We start from the raw sequence: 26,260 nt of genomic DNA, 5'->3' as shown, positions 1-26,260 counted from the left end.
AATGAGCTGTAATGATGAGTTAAGGTCAAAGCACTTATCATCTTTACAAATCAGGAGAAGATGTGCTCATGGAAATAAGCTCCCATGAGTATCCATCATCACCTCAAAAAACTGCATGCAGCGGCGCAGCTCCAGGTGCTCGAGCAAATTGGGCTTTCGATGTGGAATGGATCAAACACTGGCTCAATATTCATTATTCTCTCTGACTGTGATCTGCTGCGGTTGTGCGAGTGGGTGAGGGTAATTGTGTACCTCATTGTGCGCGTGTTTGGACCAAACTTAATCATGATGTCAGGCTGTTAATAAAAGGTTATTAAAGGAACAAAGATCCAGGTTTTACATATGTTAGGCAGGGGAGGTCTTGGGAACTCCTGTCTCTGAGGTAAACAAGGGCCTTCATGACAAATGACGCTCATGCTGAGATCAGATAGTTAACAAGAGATCCCCTTATTAACTAGGTCTGCATAGATAATTGGCACTTGAGCCTCACATTTTGAATCTGGCCTGAGCAGTGTCATTTATCAAGGACCCGAGCATGCTGTCAGGTCTCCATAATAAGCTGCAGTAACTGATGAATCAAGATTAAGCAGATAGATTGAGAATGAAGGAGGAGAAAATGGGCCACCGCCACATTGCAGGGGGCTTAGCTTGATATTCATAACATTAAAGTGGTATTATTCCTTACAGGGAGGGGTCTATCCTGCATTAGGAGCTATGGTTGCAAAACAGCTCCAGCTCAACAGCACCAGGATGAAGAGTCTCACTGTAGATTACAACACTTTTCTCTAAATGTGCATCTGCCACAGCAGTTTGACCTGGAAGAGGAGAATTTGATGTTTTCATATATTTTCTGGAAGAATTGTGAAGAGTTTTTATTTACATGAAACTGCTGGTCGGTCACGCTACAGAAAATTAATCACCGACAAATCTGATTTGAATCAATTCATGCAAAACATTCTCTGGTTTTAGTCTTTCTAGTGTGAGGAATTGATTGAGTTTCTTTGTAATATCTGATGGCAAAATTAACATTTTTTATTTTTTTTTATTTTGGTGTGTTCGTCAGACAGAATGAGCAATTTGAGGATATCATCTTAGGCTCTGATAAACAAGATGGCTTCTACTGTTTTCAGCTTTTTCTTTAATTTTTTAGACAAAACTATTAGTCAAAAAAATCAAGAAAATCATTGTCACATTAATTGATAATGAATCATTAGCTGCAGCAATAAATCAACACCGCTTTCATTTGCCAAACATTCATATGATTCACATGAGACTAATAGATTTCATTGTTGCCTTGGGTTCAGAAATCACTGCTGAGATTGAGCAAATTGTTGTTGTTATACAATATAATTGGCATTAGCTAAACAAAGCAGAAGCTCATTATCTCTATTACTGCTTACAAGAATATCAATCAAAATAATAATAGCAGATACCACATCCTCATCAGGGTAACATAAGTAGGTGTGTTCATGCCAAACTCACTGGAAAATTGTTTTTTACGGGTTGGTCACTTGTCTGTTTTCACAGTATTTTAATGTAATTATAAATGTCTGGGTGCATGTGCGTGTGCGTGTGTGTGTGTGTGTGTGTGTGTGTGTGTGTGTGTGTGTGTGTGTGTGTGTGAGTGTGTGCGCACGCATATGTCCACCATCCCTCCTTTTATCTCACTGGTATGTAAGTGTAGATAATTACAGATGATGGGCCGGTGATCAGCTGCAGGTATGGGAGCCACCTCAGGCCTCACCCAGCCCTGCACCTCCAGCACTCCCCTGCTCTGTCAGGCATGTTTGGCAGCGTCTCCTTTCCCTAAGTCTCCAGCTGTCCAGTGGGGTGCGCCAAGTCACAGCAGGAGTGCCTGCCTCTCCATCTATGGCCCATCTCTTTCTAGGAGTGTGAGATGTGTGTTTGGGTGGTGGGGGTGGAGGGGGAGGGGGGTCGTCTCTGTACTCGCATTACTCACTAGCAGACGGAGCACGCTGCCAGCACCCAGCATGTCCGCCCACACGCCCCTGCCCTGCCGGTTAGACCTCACGGTTGGAGGAGATGATGGAGAGAATCTGGGATCCAAGAGGGGGGTGGATCCAGAGGAATCTGAGAGACAGAGAAAGACAGACAGAAGCCCAGAAGCTTACTTCCATCCCACAGGCCGATCCTCGGACAGCACGACCTGATATGGTAGTCTGAAGTCTCCTTGTTGGGGTTATTTGGGGGGAGAAACAGGAGGGGGTGTTTCTGTGAAATGACAGCTAAATGATTTGTTTGCTATTGTATTATCACTTCCCCTTATTACTGTACTATCAATTCTACAGGCATCTTTTTAGCACAGCAGCTTTATGTTGATTTTGATGTTGACAGTGCAATTTCAATTCATTATTGTTTAAAATACCATTGAAGAATTTATATTTGGCAGTCCAACTGACTTTAAAAGAGTAATTAATAGAATGTATTTAAAAAGAAAAACAGCAAAGAATTAGCGCCTTAAGAAAAAAATAAATGCTGGCCAAGTGCGATTGCAGAAAGTGTAAAGGAGCACCACCCTGTGCGTGATGTCTGTTCAGAGTATAAGTATTTGCAGCAGTAGCCTAATAAGTGACTCTCAGCATTCCAAGAAAACAACATTAGATTTAGATTTATAGCCATCTTTTAAATGTAGCAATTAGTCATATGTTAAAATGCAGATTGATGCTGAATTGTAGAGAATATTTTCGACAACTGCTTAGAAACAATTAAAAAAATAGAATTCAGATAATGTTCATCATCATCACTGGGACAAATTTTCAACAACAAATCCTCATCCAATTATAAATAACTAACAGAGGGGCCCATTACTAACAGCCAGCATTACTTTCATGTGCCCACAGGGGGCTCTAGTGTACTACATATTTTACGGCCCTGAGTCTGTTAGCTGCTGCTCAGAGATCAGGGCGCTGATTGTGTTGAGGGTAGACCTTTTGAACTGCTGTGCTGTACAATTGATATAAACATTAACCAAGCTTATACGCAAATCAGAATGTAAGCATGCCGTAATAGTGCAAATTACATGCAAAACAGGCTGAAACATAGTTAAAAGAAAACAGAAATGTACTCACAATGTAATGTAGCACTGCATCAAAGTGGAACAAAATAATAGCACCACTCCTGATATTTCTGACTATATGTATGTGTGTGTGTGTGTGTGTGTGTGTGTGTGTGTGTGTGTGTGTGTGTGTGTGTGAGTGTGTGTGTATGTATGTGTGTATGTGTGTCTGTATGAAATTCCAAGGTGGTGAACAGTACTTGATGAGCTAGCTCTGGAGACCTCTGAATTTTAATGATGTTGGAGATGATATTGTGTGTCCTTCAGCTTGTTATACTGACACAAGCACTCCATAAATCATCATACCTAGCTATCGTAAAATCAATACCAAACTGCTACCTCAGCGCTAACCCGTAATAAGTTTTTCAGCCATCTAACAGCTTAAACTTTGCTGTAATGCCGTTCGACCTATAGGTTAAGATCAGAGCATGCTTAATTTGTTTTGTAATAGAGAGTTTCTAATCCTTAATGAAGCACCTATTAGGGAGGCTTTTGTTGGCACATTGGTGATCAGTTGGTGGAACAGCCACTGCAATTAAGTTTGAATCTTTGTCCTGGAGCAAAAAAAGGAAAAAGAAAATAAAAAAAGAGGGTGGAAAAAAAAAGGAAAGCTTGAACGGTCAATAAATGTTAATCCAGTCAGAACTCGTCTGTGCCTTTGAACAGGACTCACGCTGGGTTTTTTTCACATGTACTTGCTTCATCCTTCCCTAAGAGAGGCCATCCCTTAAGGATACTGCTACTGATCCTGAGACCAGACTACCACTCACTAATAAGAGCCCATGTGTAAGCAATATTGTCCACATTAAACACATTATTACCAGGCTTTGTGTAAAACATAAGCCATAAATACATTCACAGAAATTGCTCTTTAAAAAAAATAAGAATGGAGAAATAATGGAACTGCTGTTAGGTTAATGATGATAAAGTTAAACTAAATCAAAGGTACCGGTGCAATTAGTTTGTTTTATGGCTCGACAGATGTAAGACTTCAATGTTACTTTTAATTTTGTCTCCTTTTCGCAATGAAATTGTTGCTGCATGCATTATTCAAAGACCAAACAAGATGCACATAACAAAAGAAAACTGAAAATGACAAGCCTCATGTAACCTTTTTTTTTTTTGTTAGGATGATAGCTATAACTGGGGCAGTATTTCTGAGACACACAACATATGTAAAAGCCTTTGCACAAGAGAGAAGCCATTGCCACAATTTCTGAAGCGTAAACAGCTTATGAAAGTCAAATGGATATGTGGCATAATCTGACACGGCAAGTCGCTGCTTCAAAAACATCCCTAACAAACCACGATGCCCGACAACAGCCACAATAGTTGCATGTTTTTAAACGCTCCACAGGTGATGGAGCTATAATATCAGCCAGCCGCAAGAAACAAGAAATGAAATTAACCAGGTATTATACATGAGAGGAAACATTCCTTTTGTTTATCCCTCAGACAAAAAGTGCTAATGAAACAGGATTACACCAAATACTGTATATTTCATGACCGCCAGCTTTCAGTTTACACTTCAGTGGATGTAGCATTTACAAAAAATAAAAAGCTGACACGGGTCACAACCCCACAATTTTAGGTTCCAAAGATTAAGCGTTAAAGTGACACCACCACGTCACCACTATCAGCTTGCAACTCATGTTTTTTGACAAGGGGAACACCCGCATACCCATGGTTTTTGGGGCTGCTGATGTTGGCTGTGATTTACATGCAGTAAGAGGTGGTGACCAATTGTCAGAGGTCTTGCTGGCTTGACCCCGAAACATCTGTGTTTAGGGTCTGTTGCTGATTACACAGCAGACAGGGCAGCTAAGAGGACGATATAACCCTGGAATTAGAGCAGCCTGGAAAATACTGAAAGGCAGCAACAAATAATTTAATCAAATTTTTAGCAAAGCAGGCACAGATTTCCAAGGATTTATAAGAATATAAAAACTTCTATCAAAAACTGCTGGGAGTTACATTCTATCTGTTATCTCCTGCTGGATCTGTGTTCTGTCTTGTCAAAAATTGTTTTTCAAAGATGAATCATTACTGATAAATCTTTATGCCTGAAGGTGAACTTCCGCGATGTTAAGATTTTTTCTGATACTGACTCACTCAGCCAACAATTAGTTTCCTGACTTCAAAAGAAAACTCCCCTTGAAACAAAATTCTATGTAACGTTTTATTTTTGTTTGTTAAATGTGGATTTGGGGACAAGTCTAACAGTTTAAAGCGATAAGGAGAAAAAAACTGTAATTTTGCCAATTTAAGGCGGACAGCATTTTCATATTGATAACTGGTTCGACAGATCATTTTAGATTTTTTTGTTACATTTTTTTCATTAGTTTCAGTTCACTTGCAATTATTAATGATCAAAATCAATCTAATGGTAGAAATTTGCTAATTGAAATCTTTTCTCACTATGAAATATGATGCTGTATTTTATAAGGTAAAGATATGATGCTGTTTTCACAGTGTAAGCGGCATCTGTGTTTACATAGAGATTTTCTTTTTTTTAGATTTCAGGTAATGAAGGTTCCCCATTAACCCACTTTTCCCATGAGTGTATTTGCACAGGACGCTACCACCTTTCCTGTCACTCAAAATGTACATTGTCAAATTTCCAAAATATGTTTATTTATGTCGTTTGCTAAAATAATGCTAAAATATTTCATTATTTCTCAAAAATGTTGCCACTGTCCAAAACTGTTTCTGATCAACAAAAAACTGCTTGTAGTTACTCTGTGACAAAGATTTTTTTTTTTCTTTTATCTTTGTTGTTGTCCAAACATAAAAAGAAACTCAACCAATGTGTTAATATTCACCAATAAAACAATGACTTATGAGTGCAAACCTTTTCAAAAGACTATAGCTGGTGTTATGTTTGAATGATGTTAACGTTTTTTTTTTCACTTTTTTCATGGTTGTAACTTGGTGACATTTCTTTATGTTCACACATTTTAGAAAATCAGTACAAGATCAAAGGAAGAAAACTGTACATGATTTCTACCTTAAGGTTCTTTTTAATAAAGGGGAGTGTTGTTTAGGTTTTAGGTTTCCAGTTTATTGGGTTTAAAAAAAGAACATATGTCGCATTGATACATCCTCAATATTGGCTTTTAATAAGGAATCAATGCCGCGAGGGGAAAACACACGTCTTTAGGGTGCATAATAAGTTTTGCAACATTGTCAGTATGTGTTTGCTCATGGCAATGACAACAGTCATGAACTTACAAAAGATGTTGACATGGTGACTTTGCAGAAAAGTCTTTCATTTAAATACAGGGCTAAATTGGAGCAGCCTGGTATCTTGCATGTCTGTCACAGGCCTCCCATGTGGCTCTGATAGGGCTGTTAGGGACTGGCGAGGCCAAACCGGGGCAGGGATCGAGGGGGAGGGGAGGATTTACACTTAAGGCCAGAGCTGGGATCCGTCAGTGTGGGCGGGTCGGGTCGTCTTCAACGTGACCTGCCACCTCTGATGGAGCTCTGAAAAGTGCAGTCTGACCCTAATGCTGAATAGTCGTCCCTCACTGTCACAAGCCTGTGTCATTTGAATGGAGACCGCTTACTTTAGTGTTATGTTCCGCTGTTCATACTGTCTATTTGTGCAATTTGTAAATTATAATCTCAAAAATAACTAGGCCTATATGAGATTATAGGAAATTAAAGTAAAAGAAAAATAGATACCTGAAATTTTCACGGCAAATTCAAATTTTGCAGCAAAAATAAAAGCATTCCCGTCTGCATAAAATCACAGCAATGCCTCTCAATTAAACCCACACAGCAGCAGCCACCACTTTAGAACACATAGATGTAGTTTTTCACAATTGTATGATCTGCCAAAAAGTCCAGTCTCGCCCTTTGTTGAGCATCTACAGAGGAAGAAACACGGATAATAAAGGTCTCTTTATGATGAGGCTCCTGCACACAGAGGCACAAAAAAACTTAAGAAAAAAGATCTATCAAGAGGTGGGAATTACATTGCCCTGTGCTGGGGTGGGAAAAATGAAGCAGGCATTTCTGAGCTAGCTGGCAACATAACCTTCAGAAACATCCTATTTTTCATTAGAGTTGTGTCAGACAGCTATGCCTTTAATAACATTCATCCCCGCACCAAGGAGAGGATAACTCAAGCTTTAGGCACATAATGAATGGGAGAATAGGCCCTGGCGCTGTTAAGAACAGGACAGCCAAACAGTACAAAACTGCACTGCTGCACTCATGGCGAGCCTTTCGGAAGCACTGCATCCTCCTGTATTAACGCCATGCAAATGAACAGTCAGATGCTTCCTAAGGTGGCTCTCTAATATGGCCCTGTTAATTACTGTCATTAGAGCAGGGGCTAGGAGAGAGGACTAACAAGCCACTGTCCTCATGATCTCTGCATTTGAAAGTCATCTTCGCCAATAAATACATGTCAGAACCCCAGTAAGAAAATTGCAAATTGCCAAATTTGCTGACAGAGTGGAAAAATTTCTGCTGACTCCGAGCAGCCCACCGGTGATGGATGCATTCTTGACACAGTCTTGGTGTTTAGACTTAAGAAATAATGAGTATCAATGTCCCAACCGTGGAATATGCAAAGATGAAAGAGCGCTGTGTGGGTTTAATTAAGGGAAGCCGAGGCAGGAGCTGCTTTCAAACGGAGTGACCCAACATGATCAGGTTCTTATTGCTGTCATTTTTGCTCTGAAATATGGCCAGTAGGGTACAGGCAGTGCTTTAATAAGACCGACGTAATGTCATAGCAAGTGAGTACAAGACTGCTAATGCACTGTAGATGTAGCCCAGATATATTTTTGCATGGTACATCTTGGTTTCAGGAACACAGGTTAACGTCGCTTAAATAAGGCGTGAGTGAGCCTCTCTGAATCAGGGCAGTTTTGATCAGTTGAATTGGTTTTCACTGCATCATTACAACCGCGGGGGGTGTGGGCACTCATTGTTTCCACAGTCAAGTAAAGTATTTTGTTTTACAAATGCCCTCCGGCTGTTCGCACTGCCTACATCAGGGGGGAGAAAAAATGTTTCTCATACTTCAGAGAGCAAACCAAAATATCCCCTATTATGTCTGTGATGCATCAAATCCCTGGTGTGGCCTTGAATGCAGCTTCTTCCCAAAAACTGCAGGGTGACACGGTCAATATATTCAACAGATGAGGACACGTCCAGGCTAATATAGGAGACATCTCTCCCCTCTTCTCTTCCCTTTCTTTGTTTCACTTTTTTCGCTCACATTCCCTTCTCTGTTTTTCAAACGTCTATGCTGTTGAGGACAAATCAAAGGCTCTATTTTACTAATGTAACACTGAGCAGACTGTGAGGTGGCTGTGGGGATAATGAGGGACTGCAGAGATGTGAAACAGACAGGCTGAAATGGATAATTAGGACAGAAAGTTTCTGCGATGCCAATGACACTCTACAGGAAATAGGATCATTAAGTTCTATATAAAATCCCTCTATGTACAGTGTATCTATATAACATTGCTCATCCTCTTCATTCTTTTCATTACAACTTTTCATTTCATTACAACTGAGCTCTGCTTAATTTAAGGTGCAGCCCTTACTTCTGTTTTAGAGGAATGTCAGAATGTAGCCACTTTAACTATCTTTATAACTACCTGCGAATATATTTGGTATAATTACTGCTTTGACCTGCTGCAGAAATGTACGAATTCTTCTTGTCCTTTCACACGACTGCCCACTTTTACTTATTCTGCGAATCCAACAGTCTTGTTGTGAGATGTAGTTATTGCAGATTAAGGCTGCAGTGTTTGATTGTTAGGACAAGATGTGAATGAAAAGGACAGCCTCACGGGTCTGTAGAGCTCAGGAGTATTTCACACTGTACCAGAGGGTCTGGTGCAGGCAAACTGGATAATGAGCTGCAATAGCTGTTAAAAGGCATTTGAGGGAGATATCATGCTATGTTGCTCTATTATGATTAGATTTCTCCTTGACAATATGAAAAGATCAAATCAATATCTACTGAGATTTTGATGATCCACAAGCCACCCCCATCCAGTTCCCCCTCCCTGGGCTCTATTGAGAGAGCATGATCTGACATCACCACAGTAACATCAGGCTTCTCTCTGCTACTGTGAAAATATGTAACTTCGATTAGTGAAATGCTGAACAAAACGACCTGTGTTTTGGATTCACTCCCAAATGTTGCTGTTTGGGTACTGATGACAGGACCTATTGTGTTTCACTTTAAAGCAATTCAATTAGGAGTCATTAGACCTCTGAGTGATTACCAGTGGCCTATCGATAGAGAGGAAGGACACACTAATTAAAGGGCATTTAAATGTTTCTCAGCGCAGAGTAATGGGGAGAAACACAGCATTTAAAATGCAGTTTGGAGAAAATATCCTTGCACAGCAAATGGCCGACATAAAATGTTCACTTTGCTCTTGGCAAATTCCCTTTATAGATGCATATATGGGAATGGATCCCAGAGGAATAGTAAAATGTGGTCATACAACAGTCACCAAGATGCTAGCAGCCCTGCTAAAACAGGTAAACATTCAGATGTTATGGTTTTCCACTTTGGAAAAAATAAAAAAAGACATAAATGGCAAAACTGATGTAAAATTGTGGCAAGTATTTATAGTGCATATGTGAACCTGAATATAAGGATCCCACTAAAAGCAAGGAGCAGATTATCTTTCATTTTTAATTGACTGTCAGTGCACCTTTGAATTCACAGTATCAGAGATGGATAGGTAATTTCACTGTCTATCATGAAGTTAATTCCATTCTTAGATGAATGGTAGTGATTATGTTGAAGGAAGGTGACTTACTTTAAATCCGCTTCCCTTTTCTATAATAGGTTGTTGCTTTCTTTTTATGCAATCACACTATATACTGTGGCAATCATCAGAGGTGAAATTAAAGACACGCTGTGAATCAATAAGATGAATATAGAAAGGCTTATTGTTTAAATACATACTGAGAACTGGCTCATCTAAATCTGAAAAATTACACACAACTGAAATAATACAGCATTTGCACAGGTCGCAAAATCATATTTCATTTCCATGTATATTTCCAGAGACTCATCAGCCGTAGCACAGGACACTACACCTCTTCAGTGTTCAGAGGACTGCTTTGTGTTAACATAGTGAGAGCGATATTGATTAAAGTATGATAAGAAGAAGCTCCAGTCCCAGGGCAGAGCCTCTACAGTTATGATTAAATACACTGCAGCGAGTTAGGACCTATATCTCGGTGAGAAGCAAACCTTGTATACAGCAAATGATCTTTCCCACTAATATAGAATCAAAGTGTATAAGAGCCCTAAAACCCTAATTATAGCTCTTTTGATATCTAAGTAGATACAGTCCACGACTGCACCCTACTTCCGAGAATACGTGTTTGTCCCAAATATTTCAAACATAATCTCCGGTTTTGGATCTCACCACTACAACTGTCACAGCTTTTTATTATTTGGCCATAACAGGTACAAGATGATGCAATGAAACTGCAAAATGATGAAAAGCCAAACTACTCTCACAAAAATAGTAGATAATATAAAAAGTAAGCCAGACTGTACCTACAACAGTGAATATAACACAATCATTTTATGAAACAATTATAAGATATTGCTGTAATAGGGGCTTGTTATGTTATTATTCTGGATGTCAGGCCCAATGTAAGTGACTTAAAATAAACCATGACTATATTACAGATGGGGAACATCTTTATAATGAGTAGTTATGGGTAAGCAATCGCTGATTGAAGATGTTTTCAACTAGTACAACTAAAACATGTAGGAATGGACAGTACTGTACTGAAGGAACTAATCACTAATAGAATAATGCCACAATTAAATTGGGTCATAGAAATGAATTGCAAGAATTTATAAATTCAATCCAGATAGACTTTACTTAAGTGGAGGTAAATATTTGCAGTTGGCACAAGGGACATGGTGTTTCAACAGGCAGTGGCACACAACTGACACAAACAGTATGTAGTATGCACACAGCTGAAAAGATTTCAAGGTTGAGGCACAACTTCATAAAAAAAATAATGATATGTTGGTTGTTTTTGTGCTCAGAATTACACTCTATGTTCTGTCCTATAAAAACAAAATAAGTATTAAAGTATTTGTATATAAAAATAAATGTAAAAAAATATGATATCAACAGGAACAAGGTTTTGTTATGGTCAAGTTGATTGTAGTTGTTTAAACGCTATAGTGATACCATGAAAGTGGTTTGACTAAGTATCAACTCGTTTTTCCCATTTCCAGGTAATAAAGTCCCATTGTATATATATGTGACACATACATATATTTTCATCCCACAACAATGATAAGAGATTTTTTTTCCATTTTGATTAAATAAAAAATTTTATGGTGGTCTGAAGAATCCAACATAAAAACATCTGAATTATAATTTTGTTGCACAAACCATCAGTTTTGTGCAGCTCACAACAGTATGGTGAAAACAGTCAAATAGAATTTTACGTATGCACCCATGTTTCTTTTTATTTATTTATCTATAGGCAAAATTATATTTTGTAGTATCACCTGGGATGCTGTAAGAGACAATACCACACTTCCAGGTATAAAAATTAAAAATGTCAGTAATCATCCACCCACACTAGCTGACATATTGGGTACAAAAATGGTTGGATCAGGCCTGACATACACTTGGATGGGACCACTTTAAAGAGGAGGAATGTTGTATATGCAGTATGACACACAAGCCCTGTTCTGCTGCTTTCTACCACAATCTTCTCAGCTCACTGTTAGTGTTAGTCGTTGGACGTGACTGCCATTTTACTTAAAATATAAAATCTACTGGAATCAAAATACACAAACTGTTTTCAACTGTCTGTAGGTAAGTCACTGACATCAGTCTCTAGATTTTTGCATCAAGATATGAAATTTAGTTATTTCTGTGTAAAACTCATTAGTTATAATATTCTTTTTTAAAACCTGAATGATATAATTTTGCATGCCAGCTGAATTCTTTGGTTTAAGCTGCGCAGCCGAAATAACTGTGAGAAATGTCCCCTTGGTCTGACTTTTATTCCTCACCTTATTCCCAATGTCATTCATTTGCCACTGAAGGTAACAAGCCTTTTCCACTCGGTGCTCTGTAACGGCAGACCTTTAATAGCCATTTCCCGGTGTGGCAAGGGGAGAGAGGGGGAACATGTTTATTTGTGTGTCTGCACATGCCTCTCCAGCGATTCTCTCTGCTCCACTCACCCAGCTGCTGGCTGGAGGAGTGATTCATGGGCCTGACAGATGCCTGGTGCAGCTGGATCTGTCCTTGATCATCCCAAAAGCCTGGACAGCACTGTCATTCACCATTGCCCAAATTATCTCTGTATTGACTGCAGAACCCTCTGTGACAGCGCCGTAATGGCTAATTACCCAGGATGCTTTGGGTACTTTTAAACCCCAGAGTGTTCTCTTGCTGTCTTGCCATGCGGCTGCTGCCGCTGCTACCGCGTGTCGTTGTGAGGGCCAACATTTTCTCTAGCGCCACCTGAGTACCACGACTTAAGGATCCCAGAGAAAAAATGTCCATGCAACAGAAAACAAGGCATGATATCCTCTTTTCCAGAAATTATGCAGCGATGCCACAGTAACAAAACACTTTTCTTCTGGTCTCAGTGGTGTTTGGTGGGCTGTCGCTTGTGACATCTCATAGAAGTGAAATGTGCACATAAATTACCATTTACGGTCTGTCTGTTTCTCTATCTTTCTCTGCATGTCAGGGGAATTACCTTGTGAAACACACACACAGTTAATTATCAAAATCAGTCCAATGATCTAAGAAAAATTGCCTAATTGAAAATTTTCTCAGTAGGTAAATATGAAAGTATATTTAATCATGAAAACATGTTTTAGGGGAAAAAGACCTATAGCTTCTGAAAGTTTTCTATTGCACTCAAAATGTCCACCATAAGCATACTCATCTACAATTATAAAGCTGCAATGTTACTTTAGACTTTGAGATGCATTTCATCAGGAAGGTGACAGAGGGAAGTGAAAAGAAATGAACGGAGAGACAGAAAGAGGGAAGGAGAGGGTGAGGGAATAGAGGGTACAAAATCCCATCCTGACTGTTAGAGAAGATGATGAGGTCCCCTGAGAATGGACAGAGCAGAGAGGGAGCAGCTTTTCCTCACAAAGACTCCAGTAATTTGCCACATCCTGTCCACACACCCGGCATGGAAGCCACTCTGTCCTTAATTACCAGGATAACAAACCCATCCCCTCCCTGCTCCTCATGGTCCTGTTCTCCTCATGTTACTTTCCCCCTCAGCCAACGTCGCCACCACCCAGGCTTTCTGCGCTCCTCCTTCCCATCAGTGTCGGGGTAGAAATGGATTGCCTCTGCTGGTGTCTGCAGACAGTGGAAGGATGGACACCAAATAAAGTGATAAAAGCTGAGAGAATGGCCCTGCCTCGGTTAGCGGCTCTGATCTTGATGGACAGGGGCACTATAATGACACAGAGGCCTCACCTGGATAAACTAGCAGTTCTGACAGCCCTGTTAGCCATATACACAGGGGAAACCCTTTCGACAAGCCCACTACCAATGATGGTCTCCAGCTAATGACACTGGTAAAATATGCTGATTAATCCCTGATAACAGTTAGTTATTTTATCAGTTTTATTCTCTTAGGATAAAAATCAATTTGCAGTCTAATCTATGAATTACTTCCATACATTAAAATCTACATCATAAGACACTGCAAACCTTGTGCCTTCTAATGACATCACTGACATGAAACAAACCGAGTATGGGGGCCGTGGCCTTTTCGTCTGGCCATCGTCTGTCATCTCCAAGATGGCGCCGTGTCTGCCTTGGCTCTATTTGCATTGGCTTTTGCATATGCCTGCGTTGCTGCATTCATCCTGACTCCACAGAATCAAAACAAAGGGGGGGAGCCAGGACTGACACCACAGTCCTGCCTTACCACAGTATATCCAAATACGTTCAGCTCCGAGGGAATGACGAGGCTGAATTAGTGCAGTGTTTGTGTGTGTGCCTTTTTTCTGTGAGCAGGCAGTGGGAGGGTCTGATATTCCTGGGGGTGAATGGGTTAGAGGGGTGTGTGTGTCTGTGTTACCAGTCACCTGCTGCTAAATCCTATTAGCAAGGCCTGGGGGTTAAACCAACCATCACCATTAAAGGCCTGTCAGGGGAAAGCCCACAAATAATAGGGCTGATCGCTACAACTCACAAATAATAAGGTGCTTTGATAGAGGATAATCAATTAGTGATAATAGGAAGGAGGCTTGACATTCTGTAAGGGAAAAAAATAGCAACAAAAAGACGACAACAAATTCGTGAGAGAAATGAGAATTTAGACTTTCATTAACAGCTTAAACCTTACTTTTAGCGGGGGCACCATTAAATCAAAGAAAATATAACATTTTATTTTGTTTTATTTTGAAATTGACAGACTGTGATAAATATTGAATGTGTCTTCAAACTGTAAATTTGTAAGTGTTACACACAGTTTCAGTCATAATCTGTGAAAAAGGGGACTGGGCTTTACAGGTAACTTGAAGTTACATGTTACCTCACACCTGAGACCTGAATAGCCATACTTGATACTTTAATGTCAACCATGTTTGCTCAGTTATACTGCAGCAATTTTTCAAATTAAATTGCGCATCACAGTTGTATTCAGACTGCATGTCTTTGAACAGGCAGTAGAAGTGTCTGCGTTGACTTTTCAACTACACCAAGGGCAAAAACACTGCTTAGTTCTGAGGCCTTATCACCTCTAAGAATGAACTACAAGTGAAAGTCATAAAGCTGATGTTGCTATTCAAGGATTAGAGTGTCAGCCTTAACATTTCCATATGTTTTCCACAGCGAGGAAACGAGGTGAGAAAAAATTGGCAAAGCAAGTGTTAAATGAGATGAGAAGTGACAGTTTACATCTACAGCCACAATTAACACGTTGATGGCGATTTTCGCTGGGCCCCTCACAGTGATAATGCCTGTTGTCAAATCTGTTTAGCACGCCAAATCTCCTGGAGCCTTCAGCTAGGCAGCAAGCTTTTGACAGATTGAAGGTTCAGAGATAGGCTATCATGACAGATGGAAGCTGGCATCGATGTTCAGCTCTCGCCAATCACAGGGGACCTGCCCCCCTTATTCTGCGGGGCGCAGCTCCGCAACCTTCCCCCCTCTGATGGGAGCAGGGGATGGCATTGTTAAGCAGTGCATCTGTGAGACTCAGTCTCCTCTGATGGAAGCATAAGGCAAAGAGCTCTCAAGCAAAAGACGGCCACTGCTGTAAGCACATTTCAGATATGATGGGAGGCTAGCTCAAGGGAATTGTGGAAGAGAAAAAGTTTGAAACATTTTGAGGAGCAGAGGAAGACCCAGGAGAGAAAAGAGCATTTGCAGCAATCCTCAGCTATTCAGTAATGCCATCATTAAATTTGATTATCACTGAAATGCTGGCAAACGCTCTGTATAGTCACAGCACAGTGGAGTTTGACAGAAACATTTACTTGATCAGTCTTTATATCTGATTAGTAGAATGACATTTTTCTTCTGACCAACAGAATCTCACCGCTTAAATACTCAATACTGAGAGGGAAAATCAATTTACATAGCCTTGGCTTGTGTATAAAGTCCTCCTTAGAACTCAGACTACAGTATGATTACCCTTAATGAGATCCATCTGAAATGGTGGCACAGGAAAAACTCATTAAACTGAGCTTGTTCTAATCAGACAGGCTTATATGGATTTTGCAGACATCAGAAATTGTTCTGAAAAAGAAAAATACATCAGGGCCTCTGAAACAGAAGAAGGGATCCGATAATTAAGTATCTGCCATGTGCTGATGATATCACGAGTGTTAATGATCACTATAATGACAGTTCACACAGCACCCAGTTGATTTACAATACACCTACTGTGAGGCACCACTGCGACAAACACTGCAGCAAACACACCCAAGCGAAAACAGCTTAGTATAGATTAAAAAGCCATGAGTTAGACCCAATAGGCACTTTTAGGGAAAAGAATTAAATGCTTACTTGCACTGTAAGATTTCCACAGGTAGATAACTTTAAGATGCAGCGTTGTTGGTTTACTTGCTGGCAGGCAGCCCTCTAAGTTGTTTGGTCTCTCCCTCCCTGTTTAGGCGAACACATTGTTGATTCAGACCCATCATGTTGAGGCTTGAGGTCACCCTGTCTCAGGCTTGGCTAGTTAGCAGCAGCCCACCTGATGGCCCAGAGGAAATCACAGCAGCCGCACTCACAGGAGAGGGCCTGACAGCCAGGCCCCGCACCAGAGAGAGGGGTCCAGCCAGGGGGGGTGGAGAGAGGAGGGTCAATATGGGGGGAGGGAGGAGAGAGAGGGAGCAAGTTCTGGAAAGGAGGGGGGGGGGGGTCCTTCAAACGCAGGGAGGGATGAAAGATGGCTAAAGAGGGCGCAATGGTGGGTAGTATTATGGTCACTCTAAGTGAGGTAAATAAAAAAAAAAAAGGGAGAGTCCTCAGTGATGAAAGAAAGAGGGTTGATAAGTGAGTGATGCTAACCCACTGGGTGGTATACTAGAAAAGAAAAAGAGAGATGAGCAACCAGGGCGACAGTTCCTAGGTTAAGTTGTACAAAAAGAGGGAGAGGAGGAATGTCCAGTCAGTGTGAGAGAGTGATGAGGATCTTCATTCACAAAGATGGATGCTTGAAATTTGGGGGCATGGAGGGATTTCTGTTCAGTGGTATATATGGATCTATATGGGGGGCTTGTCTAGTGGTCTAGTTGTATAGTTTTTCCAACACCTAACAGCAATTTCTGTTCAAGCAGAAGCAAAAGTGCACTGTGTAAATGAAGTGAGGCATCAGTGTAAGTTATCCTGGGGCAGTGATGCTGCTCTTGCAGAGAAAACGTTGGCTGTAAAATGCTGTGATGAACAGCAGACATTTCCAGTTCACAAGTCTCCCAGTCTCTCCTGAGAGTCTGCTTCATCCCTATTATAGCCAATAATAGCCCATTGTAGTCAAATGCTCTTTCTCTTCACTGTGACTGAATGAGGACACATTATTTACTGAGAGGAGACAACACTTATACACCGCTGCAGAAAACTGCTGACAGGAAGAGGGCAAAAATCATAGGTTTTCCCTCCTAGAGGACGTTACACTTCTTTATATTTATAGTTATGTTTAATAACATCCCAAAATCTGCCAATACAACTCCAGACAACCTCACCGGTCGCTCGAGTGCAGGCTCAACTACAAGGTGTTAAACTGAGGAGACAGAAATCAATGTTTTATTTCCACTTTCTACAGTAAATGTATACTGACACTGACAAGGTCATTCTGTATTATATAAAATGAGAGATTCTTCTTCAAAGTGGTAAGTAGCTAAATACAACTTTTTTGACACAAAACCTACATAATTTTATAACCATATATTCAGATGAAAGGGGGAGATGTAATTTTGAAGCTACAAAATTATGCTTTCAAGATTTCAAATGTCACATTTCACAATACATAAGAGAACCCATCTTTAATTGATGATAACAGCTTATACAGATCATGAGCAATGTACAAATTAAAATTTAACTAAAAAATTAACTAATTAAATTAGTCTTTTAATACTCCTTAGTCTCAATGGATAAAGGCCCTCTCTTCTGAAGCGTTTCAACAGGGCAATAACTGCAAAATGCAGATAAAAACCTAACTGTATCCATGTGCCATTTAACACACAGTTTCCTTAGGTTTCTATTTTGTTCTTATGTCCAAAGGCATCCGGAGACAAATGCCTCACCACAAAGTCATACACCATTAATGCAGTCAGTGGTGCTGCAGCCTCAGAATCTTATTATCTTAGTTGGTTCAGCCTCATTAGCTGTTCTATGCATATTAATGGATGGGAAATGGAAAACTATACCCCATTTAAGAACAAAACATGCTCAAAGTACTCGCTGCTTCGAGGTTATAGGACATAACTCACTCTGCAAATTGCTATCATCGGGCTCCTGGCAGAACCCTGCTGTGTTCTTTACCCAAAAGCCCCTGGTTCCCTCGCAGAGACAGAGTTTCATTAACCTGCACTGCATTCAGATGCCATTATGGCTCTAATTATGGCACATGCTCTTGTGAGGAACTGCCTGGGTTCTCAAAGACTTTTATGTCCAGCTGTCCTGTCACAGAGGCCAGGGTCGTCCCTGTTGCTGCCAAAGTTCCAGATAGAGAAGATGTGCTAATCTCAGATGCATTGAAGCTGGCTTTGTCGACTTATGCAGGCTTATCTATCATGGTCACGACTGCATTAGACATAAGACCTTAAGTTTGCAGGCACTGAAGTAGAAAGGAGAGCAAATTAAATTCTTCTCATCTACCTCCTCAGCTGTGTCCAGATTGCATCAGTCAAAAAAAAATGAGGATAAAACCTAGCAATGCAGAGGGAAGTCTTTATGTTCTGCTTATTCTCCACAGCATAAAGACAATGCTGTTATCTAATGTAGCAGTCTGTACTTAATGATTAGAAAAGCAAGCTAATGACAGCATGTTTGCTGTTCTAGAGTTAGCCTATCTGCCAACAGACCAATGGAGACCTTAGCTCTGGAAACAAATAAAACCTCTGTCCAGTGTCTCATTATCCATGAAAGTATCTCCTCGGCTTCTTCTGTCTAATCAAAGAGAAAGGAAACACAGGAACAAGCTGAAAAATTCCAGCATGAGGGCGATTGAAACAGTTCCCTCAGCGTTGAGCATTGCTCACTCACAGCAGATAGTGAAGGTAAGAAGATCCTTTGGCAGGTGCTGCGGGCTGTCAGAGCTGTAGATGAGCTCTGCTGCTGGATAACATCTTGCCAAATGCTCGAAGCTTGTCAGTTAACAGTCTGCCAGAAAAAGGTGGACAGCTACTAACCTCTTGGAGAAAAAGACAAAGACCTACAGTAAGTTCCAAGCCATAAAAAGAAAGTTTAGACTTCCCTGAGTGAAATTACCAGTACTATTACACAGATAAAACTAAACCACTTCTAAGTATAATGTGTTTTACTCCATTTTATGTACAAACTGCAAAAGAGACTGGAATTCAGTTGTTGCCTATCAGAAACTCAAGCAACACAAAAGAACCAAACCAGTTCCGACATGGTAAGATTCGATTATATTTTCTGGGCGGCCTTTGGAAAACAGTTTCTAAACAATGTTTTTAACGGTCATAAGATTAATTTAACTGATGACGTAAATGAAATATAATGCCTTTATTTAATTAAGTTACATATGACGTATAAAGTTTACTTGTATGATCAGGACGCAGTCGCCACTACAATTTACAACTTGTGTACACATATCTGATGTGATGGATAAAAAAGTTACAATTGTTCTCATTTATGTGGTTACTGTCTCTCCTTTCTTTTCCTGCTCTCTGTCTGTCTTACTGTCTCAATATAATTTGTGCACTGCCTAAGCAATTCAATAACATTCAGAGTTTCTGGGACTGTTCTGCGTCTATCTGCTCTAAAGTCTGATAACTACACTGAAATCTGTGGTTAATTAAGCTGCATGAAGTCATATTCTTTATAGTAACAACACCACCAGCTATCCAAACATAAACAGAAGAGCAGCCCAAAAAAATTGATAAAAAACAACACCCAATCATAAGTTTACTGACATTGCTTAGGGTTTGTTTACACCTGTAACTTTTGCAAACAGTAACAAAAACTGTCTATATTTTAGATACTATGATTATATATAAATGCTACTTTTTTTTATTAACATTATAACACAAGCTCCTCAAAAGAATATATGAATATAACTCAGTTTCATATGGTCAAACTACTGACTAAAGGCCAGCTTTCAAACACTTTCAGCTCATAATTGTAGCTCTGCCAGTTCACCTGTTTGCATTAAGCCAACTGTTTTTACTACTTTTTAAGTCCAGCACAAAGAGCAAAAGTATATAGATGGCTGGTGAAGAAAGTTCAACATCTATCAAAGGGAAGAGACCCAGATATTTATCTCAGAAGTTGGTCGACCACACCAGACAATGCTGGATTTGATATTTGACAGGTAACAAGACAGGGGTTTCCAATGGGATGCCCCTGCTGCTCTGTTTCTGTTTGATGTGTAATTAGGCAGTTGTTTGCTATTGGTTTAGCCAAAAGAACTTCATTCTAAGGGTTAGGGTTAGGGTTAGTCGCCTAGTGTTACTTAATGCAGCTTATAAAATGATAGTAACAAGGGTAAGGTGAATTTATTATTTGCAGGCTCTTAATTGCAGAATAATTTTAAAACTACAATGAAATTAAATCAATTTCTTCAGGCAAGTAAACAAACTGTTCCCCTTTGCACAGTATATTCTAACATCACAAGTTGGTTAAATCATGTCATATATCAAATGTAAATTATTTAAAAGTTTCTAATTAAATAAATTAAAGCTCCACACCATATAAATCACACGTGTAACACAAGTAAAATGACTTTGCATCTTACTGATGCAAACAAACCTTAAGCTTTAGAACACAAGGAGTTGTATAACAAGCAGGACAGAAAGTGAAAGTAAACACGAAAAACTTTCTGACAAAATTTCTGACAACCCGGTGAACATTTGCAATCGGTGCTTACATACACAAGCTACTTCTGAGTCATAACTTTATCCAAAGTGGATGATAAAATATTTTTTAAAAACTTCTGCAATATGTACAGTATATCAGGAAAAAAGAGACCTACATGATACAGGGCTAAAATATTATATGTGCTTCAATCTCTTACACCAGTGGATTAAAATGACATATGCAGAAAGCAATCACGTGACTGCTTTCTGGTGAAGAGTTATAAACCTCAATTTTTCGGACCACTCATCAGCGATTGATGATTATTATTATTGATAGCCATTATCCAAGTCACAGCATCAACACTGGTGGTGTGGACACACATGCGTGCAAGCTGCAGCTGCAGTTCAGTGAGGTAGCTGTAGTTTGAGCTGCTTTGCCTTTGCGAGCTTCTTGAAATTGGACATGTTCAGCAGGATGTCTGCTGATTGATTTCTGTTGTTACGAGTGTTTTTTTTGGTTGCTCCTCCAGGGTGCATAACTTTGGCCTTATATGAAACTTTTTGTCGTTTTCACTCACAGTGAAGAACTTCCACGACGACAGCATGTAGTGTGTATATGTAGCTGTGTCTGTGCTGTTGTGTGTGTTCCATGAACCATCTTGTGGCACATAAGTGTGAATGCTGAAAACCGTCCTTTTCCGATTGCCAGCCGATTGATTGGTGCATGTCTAGTTGAAATATGTTTTACTACAATGACAAAATAATACATTTTCTCTTCATGGAATTAATTGTTTTTATTTATAAATTAATATTACTGACCAACCCATTCTTTCTAACCCATTTGGTAAATCCATCACAATGCTTATCAACAATAGAGGTGCACAAGGTGGGGAAACAGTCATCAGCAAACTTAAAATTAGAAGACTTAAAGGTCCCATACTGTAGAAGGTAAGATTTCCATGTGTGTTTTGATTATAAAGCACGCCTGGGTGCAAAATATATACTATGAAAATTACTAAAAAAGTATAAAAAAGAAAAAAAATATTTAATCATATCAGTATTGACAGTGTAATTTGATCTGTACGCATTGAGTGGATGGTAAACCCATTCACTGACTGTGAAAAAAGTTCCTGCAGTGCACCTGCAGTATCCAAATTCTCCTGGGACAAGCTTAACAACCCTTAAAGGTGCTAAACAGCACTTTTTATTTGGAGTGTACAGGTTTTTTTTTTTTGGTTAGTTTTTTTTCAAGCATCTTTAAAATCCAGCTGAAGTAGTCCCATGAGGTCAAAGGTGACCCTGTGCGTAAAAGAGAAGTATGATCACTAATTCCTCACTCAGTTAAGTTCAACCCTCTCTCTCCTGCTTTTTCTTATTTAATTTTTTTTAGCAATGATCATCATATTCATTAAGTTGTTCAAGTAATTTATCCAATTAAAACACAAAACATTAGCTGATTATAAGATGTAAAATGTTTTGAGTTCTCACATCATATCATTATTTAATCTTTGGGGGTTTGTTTTCATTGTTTGTTTTTTGATGAGTTATTCACACAAAATATTTTTTGATGCTTTAAAGACAAAATAATGAATAGAAAAAAACGATGGTGGAAATAATCTCTGTAAACATCCATAATGTATTCAATTCCCTATATTTCCATTAAAGACAGGAATGTATCTGAATCACTGAAATATCTTAATATGGCCACAAGAGTAAATAGACCTCAAAGGCTTTATGAGTGCTGATTCTTCAACATGAGCAGAATGAGCCATGTGTGAATCACTCTAGCTGCTTATCTTTGATGGCTCTTCACATTTCTGAAGATTTAAGAAAAGGTTGAAAAGATCAACTATAGTAAGAGGATGTCTTTCTTTTCATTTCCCTCACTAATGGAAAAAAACATTTGAATTAATGTGACCTCATGATTGAAAACACAGTTGAAGTGTACACACTTGCAATGCGCTAATTCCAATAAACCCCTTTCCTATCTAAATAATATTGCTTTAATTATAACCACTATAACAATGAGCCACAGCGAGATAAATAAATAACTTCACTGTCCTCCCTGGAATTGTGCTGATGCGGAGGCCTGCCTAGGCATTATAAACCTAATTAGCAGAAGATTACTATGCAGTGTGCAAGGCTGTGGTCCAGAAAGACATCATTAGGTCTTCTGATGGGGATATGCCTTCAGCACATTGATTCTTTTTCGCTCCAAGAACAATGCAGATTGCAGACTTTATAATTGGGCTTTCAGGTCACTTGTGACTTCACTTCCACTATGTGTGGCTGGCGATCTCCATTCTAACAAAAGAAGCATATAACAAAAAGGCATTCTGGAGGAATGAAGAGGATGTTCATGGATTATGAGACACACCAATGAGACATAGGTAAATAAAACTCATTTGAGCAATACATACTGTAGGACGACATGAATATTACATGTCAATAACAGTCTTAATGAGACCTGTCAACAAAAGCCTTTTCATATATTTAACTTTAATGACAAAAGCACCAATATCAATACCTATTATTTGTCTAAAGTAAAATTTCATTCTGAGTATTAAGTACTTTGTCCCCATAATCAACAAAAATAGTATTATTCCTGTTTGAGTAATGTTTGTTTACAACTACACTGCCCAGCTGTTTTATTCAAATGATTTAGCCTTTGCTAAAATGAGAGTGTACTGTATATTTGTAAACTGTTTTTTTTGTAATGGTTATGTCTTCTGCATGTCCAAACATAATGAAGGATGGATTAACACACCGATGGTTTTGGTCTTTTCATGGAATTTGTTGACAATGACAAAAATAGAAACTGCATGGGACCACATCATCCACGACGCTTGTCAATATGTTGATGTTCTGACCCATGAGTACTCAATGGTCATTACTACATTATTACATTAGTATTCAGTGATCATGGGTTGGAGCATGGCCATCTTCTAACTCAGCCTTCATTTTCATCTCAACTACTCACCTGTAAAGTTTTGTGACTGCATTAAGCACAGTTGTAATGCTTTTGCTGTGACAAAAACAGACAGACATACATATAAACACCTGCCAAATAACTCAAAATCACCTCTGTGGTAGCTCACCTACAGTAGATATGTCCAGGGCCACTTTTTTTTTCTTTCTTTTTTTTAATTAACCCAGCATGTAAAGACCCCAGATATAAAAGCTCACTGTGAGCCATGATGTTCGAGTGTGCTCATGCTTCCAGTGGACATTGAGGACAGTCAAGTGCTATTTCTTTAAATTGTAAATACAACTATCCCTGTGCTGTCGATTTTGATGAATAAAGTTTCCAGAGTTGACCAAATAATTGCCTGATGCTATGAATGCACAATTTTATCACCATGAATACATACAAAAATAATTGACCATTAGTTGCTAATCCCAAATATAAACATCCATAAACCATCCACTCATTAATCCATTTTCAGCCTAGATTTCCTTCTCCCCAGCTATATCCTTCAGCTCCTTCTGAGGAATCCCATAGGTATTTCTAGACCGGGTGGGATTTTGTAATCTCTGTAGTGTTCTGGGTCTGCCCCAGATGTCCAAACTCCTCAGCCTTTCCCAAACAGTGAGCCTACAGACCATGTGAAGGAGAAGGATTTTGACCCCTGCGATTCAGGATCTCATTCTTTCTGTCACTGCTAAGAGTTCCATAGCTAGAATGTAGATCGAGTAGCAAACGAAGAGTAATGCCTTAAAGCTTAGCCCCCTTTTAACCACGATTGTCAGGTACAATACCTGAATCTCTGCCAACACTGCACTGCCTGTCAATTTGTCACTTTATCTCATGCTTACACGGGAACAGGACCGCATAATCTTGAAAACTTTACTTTGGCCAGCAAATGACTCCCAACTCATATGGAGGCAATCCACTGCTTACAAAATGCTTTGACAAAATAGCTTCAGATTTGGCGGGGGTGGTTTGCTAAATGAAGCAGTTGGTCATAGACAAACAACAACATCATCCGCAAAAAGCTGAGATCTAATTGTGAGGTCACAAAACTGGACACTCTTCACTTCTTGGGTGCAGCACGATATTCTGTCCATGAAAATCACGAGATTCAAGAGAATAGGTGAAAAGACACAAACTTGACTGAGCTTAAGGACTAAATAGAAACCCCTTACCCACACAGAGATAGTGGCAGACACCACAGACAGGTGTTTCTTATTATACGTATTTTTAGTCTGCTTTGAGTCCAACTGGAGGAGTGCTTGCATAGCTGGTGCCCTGTAGCATAGTGACCACACAAACACAACAAATTGGAGGGTACACGGACGTTCGAGAGAGCCTCGCATAGACCATTTGATGGTGAAACTTATGTCACGCTGACATTTGAGGATCAGCGTGTACTCGTATACTGCGGAAAATATAACACCCACAAAAAAGGGAGTTCCTGACCTCCTTCCCTCAGTTCCTGACTTGTTGAAAAACAGACCCCAAAACCCTGTAGTCCTACAATACACCTCAGAAGACGGATGGACAGATGGATATAGTGCTATGTAAGTCCCATATAAAGCCTTCTCTAAGTCCACAAAGTATCTAGAGTTGATGGGAAAACTCACATTAACCCTTCCGGTATGAATAAAAAGATGCCCACTGGAATAATTTTCATGTGGAAAGTTGAGCATTTGTGATATGTCAACTGAAAAACAGCCACTGGTTCCTTCTTTGCATAAAGGGCAATCATGTGACCCTAAAGGCGCTTTAATTCATGACTTCCTTAAGTTGTTTCTTCCACTGTCCAAAAATATGCCTGGTTGAGGTCAACTGGTCTTGCTGAGCTTGGGCAAAGCCCTGCCCCCCTTTCCTGGGGGTCTGATGGTTTGCCAAAACCATTGGAAAAGTCCTTTTCCATGGCTTTACCTAACTTCTCTCACACCAACTTTTTGCTAAACAAAATCACCCATAAGGCCTCATTCCTCAGCTTGAGATCTGGTGGTTATAGGATGCCACCATGACAGGAATCCACAAGTTTCGATGTCCCGATCAATTCTTTTTGGCCAATCCCGATCCAAGTCCTTAAATATTGGTAATCTGCCATACCATAGTCTGAACCCATGATGAATTTAGGTTGCTTAAATGTTGAATACTGAAGGTCGTGGTTCAAAAATGTAAATGTCTACAAGCTTAAACTATTAATACGATATGAATGAAAGTTTGGAGAATACCATCCCCAACTGTGATGTGACGCGATCCACTACAAAGGTGTCTCTGTTGTTGGTACTAAGGACACTCACTTAATTTGTGGTTTTATAGTGGTGTTACAGAATTGAGGTTCTTCCCTCACAAACTATGTTTGACAAGTACTGACAGCGGTGTGCAGAGAGCACACAAACTGACAACAGCCAAGTTTAGTTTAGGCTTATCCTCAAGTTACTGACAGAATTAACATTAATTAGCTGATATGACATACCACCAGCAACGTTTGTCATCTTATCTGTCATGGTTTGCTATGGCAGACACTTTTGTTTTGTTTTGGAGTCTTTGCACTTCCTGTTTTATTTTGTATTGGTTTCCTTGAGTGTCTGTGTGTTGCTTCTTGTCATGGTCCTGTTTCTGTGTAGTGATTGTCTGCCCCGCCCTAATGTGTTTCACCTGTGTTCAATCATCCTTGCCTCCCTTGTCTATATAGTCCTTGTGCTCCCCTTTGTCTGTG

At 39.6% G+C, this 26,260-nt stretch overlaps 1 long non-coding RNA gene across 1 annotated transcript in view; it reads right to left on the bottom strand.

The window, feature by feature from the left end:
- Positions 1 to 841: 841 nt before the first annotated feature.
- The window catches only part of LOC130177190 (uncharacterized), a 67,029-nt gene continuing 41,610 nt past the window's right edge, over positions 842 to 26,260 (bottom strand). Inside the window, exon 3 of the long non-coding RNA XR_008828985.1 lies at positions 842 to 2,091. This is a non-coding gene — a long non-coding RNA (uncharacterized LOC130177190). The remainder of the gene's footprint in view (positions 2,092 to 26,260) is intronic.

This window comes from Seriola aureovittata, chromosome 11 (genome assembly GCF_021018895.1).
Source record: "Seriola aureovittata isolate HTS-2021-v1 ecotype China chromosome 11, ASM2101889v1, whole genome shotgun sequence".
Classification (NCBI taxonomy): Eukaryota; Metazoa; Chordata; class Actinopteri; order Carangiformes; family Carangidae; genus Seriola; species Seriola aureovittata.
The sequence above is the reverse complement of the archived record's forward strand: the minus strand, read 5'-3'. Positions and strand labels throughout refer to the sequence as shown.